This window comes from Protopterus annectens, chromosome 17.part0, assembly GCF_019279795.1.
Source record: "Protopterus annectens isolate FY-2018-M chromosome 17.part0, PAN1.0, whole genome shotgun sequence".
NCBI lineage: Eukaryota > Metazoa > Chordata > Ceratodontiformes > Protopteridae > Protopterus > Protopterus annectens.
The window spans coordinates 216460239-216470504 of record NC_056751.1 but is presented as its reverse complement, the minus strand read 5'-3'; positions in this window follow the sequence as shown (position 1 = coordinate 216470504).

Genomic DNA, 10266 nt, shown 5'->3' with positions numbered 1-10266 from the left:
ATGCAACACAGAGAGGCAGTGAGAATCCAAATGAAAACATGCATCACTTATAGGCAACTAGCTGTGCTGCAGGATATGGAAATGAGCCACAGAGTAACTATGGGAGTTGACGTAGCTGTGCAGTGAACGCTGCAAGGAGACACATATGTACATTGAAATGTATGCACAGTAGTGCAAGACACAATCTATAGAGTGGCTGCATAATATATAGCATCACCTCATAAGACTAGAACATATGAACTCAGATCACTACATCTTTACATAAAGTAGTGTTTATAACAACTAGTCTACATGTTTTACTGCATTCCTCATCAGATGGCAATGGATGCCCCAGACAGCTACATAGCTATATATTATTTATAGCTGCACTGCATACTATGGTAGTCACATATGTCACAGTTTGTGGGATTCATAAAAGGGAAGAAAAGTTGTGTACAGCACAGTATGAAAATGGGAAAATGAAGCAGACTGTTAGGAAAATGATACTATCATGGAGCATGCAGAGTGGAAGAATGAGGACACATTTTTTTGGGGAGGTAAGGCCCTATTTTTAGAGAGAATGATAAAGCGAGAAGGGTGATAGGATAGTGTGCAAGGGCAGATAAGCAAATATAATGCGATACTAATAAATGGGGGAAATGCATACAACAGGATATGAAGGATAGGTAGATACAAACAAGGGTAGAAATATACTGATGTGGAAGGCTGGACAATGCACAGGGTATGGAGCATGAAACAAGGGGATGGGAGCACAAATGATTGAAGATAAGGTGGAATATGAGCAGCTGGCATGCCATCTCCTGTCCTTGCCCAGAGAGACATTGCAGAGATCCATCCCCACATGATGGATTAGGGTGGAATGTTGTATGGGCCACACCTTCCCCTGTTGGACTGAAGTCAAGAGAATCTGCAATCCAATCCAAGAGGATCTCTATCTGGGACACTTATCTGACCATTCCTCTTTCTGCCACACCATTGACTAACTTCACTAGTTGTGAATGGGCCACCTAAGGAAATGCACCTGAGATACCTGTCAGTCAGGGATCAGAACCCCTTTCCAGTGAGGCATTCATAGATTCATAGGTTCATATGTGTATACTAGGCTAATGAGTACTAGGCCCCTTATAAGCCTAACAATACAGCCAAAATGTGACCCACAAATTCGATTTATATAGCGGGTGATTTACTCACTGCCTCTGTCCATCAGAGATAGCAGCCAGACCAGGGGTGAATTTCCAATTATCCATTCATTGGTCCAAGTTATGTTTAAATAGGGATAGGGAGGAACTCTGCTTCACATGGATGGGAAGCCTTTTCCAAAGAATGGGAATTCCCTGAGAAACATATCTGTATCTCCATGTCCTATTTATGTTGCAAACAAAAGTTAGGTCTTTAGATTGAGTAATTCTGATGCTGATTGTTTTGTGAATATGCAAAAGGTTCATCAAAACAGACTCCAAGGATGCCTTGTGTGCTAGGCAAAGATCACCTCTCAGAAGTATGCATGATACTGAATAAAGAGTCAGGGGTTTGAGGCAATCACTGTAGGACAATGTGTTTACTCACTTTATTCTTTTGAGCAGAGTGGTATGATGACTTCTCCCATGCCATGCCCTAGCTTATAATTTGAACAAAATAGAAGAATTTTCTTACTACCTTGATCTCATGTTGGTCAAAGGCTAGATTGGCTAAGTTACTGTCTACATGAGTTCTCAGAACCCTGACTAGTGAATCAACTTTTAAGGGTCTTATATTGATGACCTAGGTACCTGGGGTGGCAGACTTTCCAAAATGAGCTATAATGCATTTCTTGGTATTGAGTGTTTTAAGCCATGTCTTTGGCACCAAGCATTTGTCTGTATTAAACCTTCCTGAAGGGTGCTGTTGTTTTGGGGGGATTTAATGACCACTCAATTTGCAATCATCTGCAAATTTGGTTAGCCAGAGGCCTTTGATATTGGCTTTGACATGCAAGAAGTAGATGCTAAACAGGAATGGGCCTAACATAGAGCCCTGGGGGACTCCATCAGTGACTGGTCTCTTTGTGGAGGTGGCCTCACTGATTCTAACCTCCCGAGTGCTATAAGTGAGCCAGCTAGTTATCCAGCATGTTATAAAGGGGTTTATACCTAGCTCTGTACGTTTGGTAACAATGCCCATGTGGAGTACTGTATCATATGCTTTATCCAGCGCTAGGTAGGCAGTATGAACTGTTTTCTCCTCATCCATTACCTTGGTGACCTTTTTAAAGAAGTCCACCAGATTCCGTAAGCATGACCTTCCTTTGATAATGCCAGATTGGGATAGATCCAGTGTCTGGAAGTCTCCTATGTCCTTGTTGATAATTTCCAAGATAATTTTTTCCATGGCTTTGCAAATATGACTAGTCAGACTAATGGGTCTGTAGTTTCCAGGATCTGTTGAAGGTTGTCCCTTGGGGATGACCATCACAGTCCTCCATTCATGTGACTCAAAGTCTATTTTAAGACTATAGGTGAATAATGGCTACAGGGGTCCTGATAAGTCATATTTTAGACTATTCAGGAGGCACCCTGAGATGTTATCAGGGCCTTCTGAAGCTGTGTTCTTGGCTTAGGTAAATGCAGCCAGTACATGCTTCCTAGTTATAGCCGGAGGGGTTATGTTTGGGGATATTTTTGGGGGGATTGTTTTTGTGTGTGTGTGTGGGGGGTAAATTTGGAAATTAATTTGTCTAATGGGTTCTCTATATCTCCAGGCTCGGTGAATACGGCACAATTAACCACCAGTTCAGCACATTGTTGCTGCCCTTGAGGTGTCTGACATAGCTGTAGAAGGTCTAATGGTTATCCTTCACCTGGGAGGATATCTTAACCTCAAAGTAGGCTTTGTTTGACCTAATTAACCCTCTTAGTTGCCTATTTACTTTGATGAGCGAGTCTTTATCTTTATGGGAGTTATTCTTCCTAATTTTTGTTATAATTTATTTCATTTTGTTTTATATCCTGTTTAATTTGGCCACCAGGGTGGTTTGTTTCTGAAGATGGTCCTGGGCTTACTTCTGGCAGGTACAGAAACTCTGAGCAGCCACTGACATCATTATACAGAGTTTCTGAGAGCAATTCAGCATAAGCTGCTGTGTTCTTGGGGTTTGAAGGGGCATTGAATTTTGACAAACCATCACTTAATAACAGGTATTTTGCATTGGAATAATTCCTGTTACTGGTTTTAATGTGATTACAGAGATGATTTTTATTTTAAAAGAGACAGCTTTCTGGTCAGATATTACCAGGAATAATGAGACATGGAGGGATGCAGCATTCTCCCATATTTGTGAACACGAAGTTCAGTATGATGGAGCTTGTAGTGGGCATATTCACTATTTGGTGAAGGGTGTTTGTATTTATGAAATACAGAATCTCTGTGACTGTAGATTTGAGGTCATGTATTATTCCTAGTCTATACAGGAGTAATTAAAGTCTTTGGGTTGTATAGTAAGCGTCTCTTTAGGTGCAAGCACGCATTGTGAGCTTCTTGGGGCATCGAAGGTGACCTATAGCTGGTTAGGATATGGTATGGGATTTTGTCTGTGGTGATCTGCACATGGAGGAACTCAAACCCATCATCCTATTTGACCACCCTAGAGGTATGCTTGTTATTGATATATATTGAGACACCTCCACCTTTAGCCCTTGTCTGTGTAACTAAGTGTGGAAGGCACTGACACCTTGCACTGCCAGGGTAGTCTCTGCTACTTTAAACCATGTCTCAGTAACTGCACAGATATCTATATTCTCAACTGTGAGAAGGACTTGGAGGGAGTGTAGCTTTTCATTTAGGCTCCTGGCCTTTAGTAGTAACACCTTGAGGTTCATTTGAGTTGCTTTTGCTATGTTGGTAGGTTTGCCAATTTGTCATTGCTTTAAAGAGGCACTATGGGGTGGATGAAGTTTTAGCCAGTATTCAAACGCCTAGAGGTGAAATGTGCAGACCATCCTTGGCAAACAGTGTGGTCTGTTGACCATGTCTTTCCAAACTGACAAATATTGGCTTCCTTTAGAATGACACCAGAAAGACAGACAGTTGTTGAAATCAAGTTTTGCTCATATTGTAGCATCATCCTCAGTGATGGTAATGTGCTGCTCAATGCTAGGCTCATACCAGCCTGAGACACACAGTCTGAAAAGCTCCATAGTACCTCTCTTCATATGGTCCATGGAGGTACATCTCATGTCATTTACAGCTACATGGACTATGATAGAATCATACTGGCAGCTGTGGTGTAATGACTTGAGTGGGTATGTGATTTGGCAGATCCTGGCTCCAGATAAACAATTAACAGTTGTCTTCTCTTTGTTCAGTCTGATAAGAGGGGCATCAGTATATCTTACAATGGAGTCGTCTATGTCAAGAGTCCTGGGAAATGTGTTTGCTTTCCTTAGGGGCTTAGTATTTGGGGCAACACTGGGAGTGACAGTATGTCTGTTGTTAGGTGGTGTTTTGTTTCTGAGGTGAGGAATGGCTTTGACAGTGGGCATTCTAGGCGATCTTTGTTGTTTAGGGAGTTTGCTTTCAAATGTCTCAACATATGTTACTCTGTTTTGTGCTGTGTGAGATGGTCGTTGTATATATGTTTTTTGACAACCTGATGTGCACTTGTATGCCGTTGCGTAAGTACTCCTTTTGTAAACTGTCTGTTTCTTTAAGGATTAAGTGGTTGTCAGTAAAAAATGACACAATTGCTAAATTGTGTCATGATGCCCATATCCATAAATATGGCTACAGAGAAGTTAGTACATTGCATGTCCATGCTGTCTAGTCCTTTGATTGGTGAGCTACAAGGGAGAGCTATATTGGGGTTAGAAGGCTATTAAGTGTCCTTTGTTGGTGCAGGCTAATGAGATTGCTTTATTGGGCAGATTATGCAAAACAGCACTAAATTCTACTAACTTTAAAGTTTATACAATACTGAATTCTACTAAATCTGTAGGTACTGCCACTCAGTGCCCAACTAGCTGCTCTAAACAGGACGATGCAAAGGTATTTGCGCTGTATTGCTGCTTTACTGGTTACAGTTTTATAACCATTCTACACGGAAAATTTGCTTTCTAGGCATTTTCTACTGCACAGGGCACTGCTAATCCATGCAAGTATGCAAGTTTTATACCAGCACAGAAAAAACAAAAAAACTAAATAATGAGCCCTCTGACAAATTAAATGACTACTCTGAGTCCTTTTGTGTATTTCCCAACTTATATATATATATATATATATATATATATATATATATATATATATATATATATATATATATATATATATATATACCAGGCAAACACCTTCTGCCACAAGATGAATAAACCCATACCTACTAATATAAAAACATGGCGGAAGAGACACAAGTGCAATGTTAACACAAACCACTTAACAAGCTGGAAATCCCTTGCTGAAGGCAATTTCAGGACAGTCTTACAGCAGTAACAGTGAGAAGAAAAGCAATTTTGTTTTACAAAAAATTCAATAAAATGCATACATGAAAGCAGGAAATAGTAGCAATCACTCAAAATAACTTAAATGAGATTTAGCAATCAAAGTTACTTAACTTTGCCTGGGTGGCACTGTCTTACTCTCTCCATAGCTATTGGCATGTACACCTGCTGTAGGTATTCACTGATCTGCACCCACAGCTGTTGAATGGCATACCCCTCAGACAACCCTTTGCTTACAGTATGGTCTAAGTAAGTGACTCCTTTGTCTGTCACTGTCATCCAATCAGTTCTAACAATATAGCATCCATAACACTGTGTTATGTGATCACAGGTGGTGGCATGTCTGGATGGTGATGTGGATAACAGAGGATGGACAATTTCACCTGTAATGATAATTATGTTCTGCTACAAATATGTAGGACACATGGATTGCACCTGTTGGTGAGAAAGGGTCCCACACAATCTTTAGGAGACCAGGTCTAGCAGATAGTGGTCCATGGCATAAATGCCCATGGAGAGGGATGAGTGAAACTGCACTTTGCATAAGTGTTGGAAACATATTACTGGCATGCTATGTCATGTCAAGACAAAGATGCATTCCAGAGCATCAGCCAAAGAAGTGCTCCACATGAGAACAGCAGTTTGACAGAGTGAGAGGAGTGCTTTATGTCCTTGAATCCCTCCAGGGGGATATTGGTTTGGGGGTTATCCTGGGAGAAGTGGACACTGTCAACAGGTTAGACCTGCCTCCCCACTCTCCACATATGTCGTCATTGATGATTTAGCAAGTTCACACCACATACAAAAGATTTCTGTAAAATTGCACTGCAAATAGACATTTTAAAATGACCAAAGCATCTCTTGGCTATATATTGTTTTAAGTACATTAGGTGTTCCACCATGTCAGTATGGTAGGAGAGACAGGTTGGATTTTGTATGGTACATTGTGCATGTCACAGACAACTGTTTAGGCCAGGGTATCCATGCTCACTCGTATGTGGTTAACACTGTGAATTTGTAAGACAGAGAACTGCATCAGTGACACCTGTAGAAGCTGGGGCACAATGACAGACTGATGTTGTCACCTGTGATGGGGTTGATGAAGATGATGATGACAGCATAAAGTCATAATCTAATTACATACACAATTATATTCACTGGACCATTTTTCACTTTCTTCACATTCCACACATGTTCCTAAACCTGGTTAAATTACATTATTAATGTGATAATTACATTTATATTCCTTACTTTGTATGCATTGCATATTCCCCACAGTACACCCTTCAAGGCAACAGTATCTTCTTTTCTCATGGCACTACCTAACCTTGAACTTTGCTAGCAGTGCAGGCTTGTGATAAACTGTTACACTAATTCTTTTCTTTGGTAATTGCTCCCATCATTGAGACAACAGAAAAAAGATCACTCTGTTTTCCAGATAAAAAACACAAAACAAATCAGGGCTGGATATGGACCACTGCAGTACTTTGTTTTGAATGGCCTGGTAGAAGATGCTGTGATGCTCATCACCACCTTGCGCACTTTACATGACAATACATTTTTAGCAACTCTTTTGTTGCAACCTCTAGTGCCCTTAGTTTCTCAACCAAATATCTGTATAGTACTAAGCTAAAAACCCTCCTAACTTCTATCTAACCCACTTTCATTTTGTGTTTATGATGTTCATTCAATACCTAGATAGATTTTTTACCTCAGTTTTCCAGTATGAATCTGTATTGTTTCTGATATAAAGGAATTTTTACTAGTAATAAGCCTACAACCATCTATTTAGCAGCCCAGTTTTTCATTTATGGCTCACAGATAGGATGCAAATAGGGGAATTTACCTCCACAAAGAAACCATTCACCAATGGAGTACCCCCAGGGTTATGTGCTGGGATCACTCCTGTTCAGCACCTATTTTTCTGAAGTAAAAGCTATTACTGAGGGGCACTGGCTGACTAAGTTTGCATATGACTGCAAGCTTGGAGCCCCTGCTGTATTCCCTCTTCAACTATTATAGCCAGAGCAAGATTATTCCTAGGACCATGAACTGTCAATTTCCCACCTTTTCTCCTACCAGCCTAGTTGACATGGGTCTACTGAGGCAGTGTAGTGACTGCCTCATGTACACTGATAAACCCCTACTTCTAAATCATTCTTATACTGTTTGTGAGAGATGCACTTACATTATGAATCTGGAATCATAGCTCTCTCATGCAATAGATAGCAATACAGAGCAGGTTGTCAGCCCACCTACCACAACTCCTACTCATGGTGCACAGCATACACATAGACCAGCATATGCAGAGGTACTCATAAAAAATCTGCCTAAACACCAGAGACCTCCAAAACACATACATACTAAACCAACCATAACACCCAAAACACACAATACACATAATGACACAAGCACAAGTGTCTCACCATCCAAGCCTATAAGGCAACGCACATCCATTCCAAATATCTTAGTTATAGGAGACTCTATAGTGAGACAGTCAGATGTCACCCTCACCAGGCTGAACAAGGAAAAAGTCACAGTTAGTTGTCTTTCTGCCAAGTTTCATGAGATCATGCAGGCACTCAAGTCTCTCAACAACAAGTACTGTTATGATTCGGTCATAGTACATGTTGTTGTGAACTACTTGAGATGCACCTCCCTGGACTACATGAGGAGACACATGACTGAGATCTCTGATTATGTGTCACAGGCAGGTATGTCCCTAGCCTTGAGCAACATATTACCCTCACCTAGGATAATACCACAATATAAACAGAAAATCAACTGACTTCAATAATTGGCTTAGTTTCTGGTGTCATTCTAAGGGGATCCAGTTTCTGGCAGCCTGGGATGATATGAATGATGGACCTTGATGCTTTGCCATAGATGGTCTTCATCTGTCACTCCTGGGATTTCAGCTACTGGCAAAGGCTCTTGTCACCCCCATAGTGCCTTTTTTTAGGTAATGTCACAAGGACAAAATTCCAGATGTAAAAATCTCATCAAAAGCAGCCTCACGGTTATGCTGCTAAACACATGAAACAGCACTCAGTGGAAGCAGTCCTAACCTTGGAAGATGCTGACATCTGTGCAGTGACAGAGTCCTGGTTCAAGGCAGTGGAGAGCATCTCAGACATACCAGGTTACACCTCCTGCCACACGTTCAGACCACAAATGGAAGGCGTGAAAAGTAAAGGAGGTGGTGTATCAATATTCATTAAAGATAAATACTCCTCCAGATTGGTTAAACAGTATGATTCCCTGGAGAGACTTCAGGTGCAACTAACTGTTGGTAGGACACCTATTCAAGTCATTGCCAGCTACAGGACTCCTTCCATGAATCAAGACACCACTTTGCCTACTTGGATCTACTGGAATCCACCAAGATACATCTGAACACCATGGTTCTGGGTTATTTTAATTACCCATTCATTGACTGGGTAAACTACTCGTGCTCAAACTCACTTGCCCAAACATTCCTCATGTTCAACTCCAATGCCCTGGACCAGCTGGTGGACACCCTAACTAGAGGTGCCAACATCTTGGATGTGGGGCTTACCAATATGGGGGATTGCTGTAGCACCTCCACTGTGAGGTCTTCCATTGTCAGGTCTGACCACAAATCAGTCTCATTTGAAGTAAGTATCACACCAGACCCCCCACCCCCAGTAGCAACTAAAGTAAAAAACTTCTCCAAAACAGATTATATCCTTCTAAGGGATGGTATAAATAACTTCACTGCACCTCCCTCCTCAGATGTAACTGGCAACTGTGTCGAGTCCTACACCAATGCTTTTTACAAACATCTGTATAAATGCATTGATGTGGCTGTACCTGATAGGATCAAAACAAGCTCTTCAAGTAAGAGCAAACCTGCCTGGAGGACAACTGCCATTAACAGGCTTTACAATAAGAGGAAGAAATTGTTGTCCAAAATTAAGAGTGGGCATGCCCTAAACTGGAAACATTCCCTCCCCAGCTTAAACAAGCAAATAAGACTTCATCTTCCAAAGCAAACTACAAATCCAAATTAGCATCCTCAACTAAGAACAACCATAAGACATTCTTTAGTTATATCCATAGCCTAAAAGGTAAGACCCAGATTTGCGCTGAACTGGTAGTTAATGATAACACATACACTGAGCCTGTGGACATAGCAAAACTGTTAGCTGACAGGTTCTGTGAAAACTTCACTCCCCTGTTCCCACCACCCATACCCCATGACATTCTTTCCAACTATCCCCCACCTTGTATCTCTCGATATCAGGTCGTAAATGTCCTCCCTAAGGTAAAAACACAGCATCTATGGGACCTGATAACATCCCAGGCTGCATCCTACATGGGCTCTAACAAGAATTAGCAACACCATTGGGTACTCTTTTCTATGATTGTCTAAGCACCGGCTTCATACCAGCTGAATGGAAAATGGCCAGTGTTATTCCCTTGCACAAGGGTGGTGTTCCACTGACCCCAGGAACTATAGACCTATTAGCTTGACTAGCTTTATCTGCAAGGCCATGGAGAGAATCATCATGGACCTTATCAACAAAGATATAGCTAATCTCCAAACACTTGACCCTACTCAGTTTGGATTTGTCAAAGGGAGATCATGCCTGTTAAACCTGGTGGACTTAATGAGTTAATTGATGCAAAGATACTATTAGTTCTACATCAGTATTTAAACAGGGAGGTTTGTTGGCTTTTTAATATGTTTGAAGGAGCATTTGTTGGCAGAACATGAAAACGATACATCTGTGTTGTTATTTTCATGTTTATTAAAGTGTTCGTTGCCCAATCC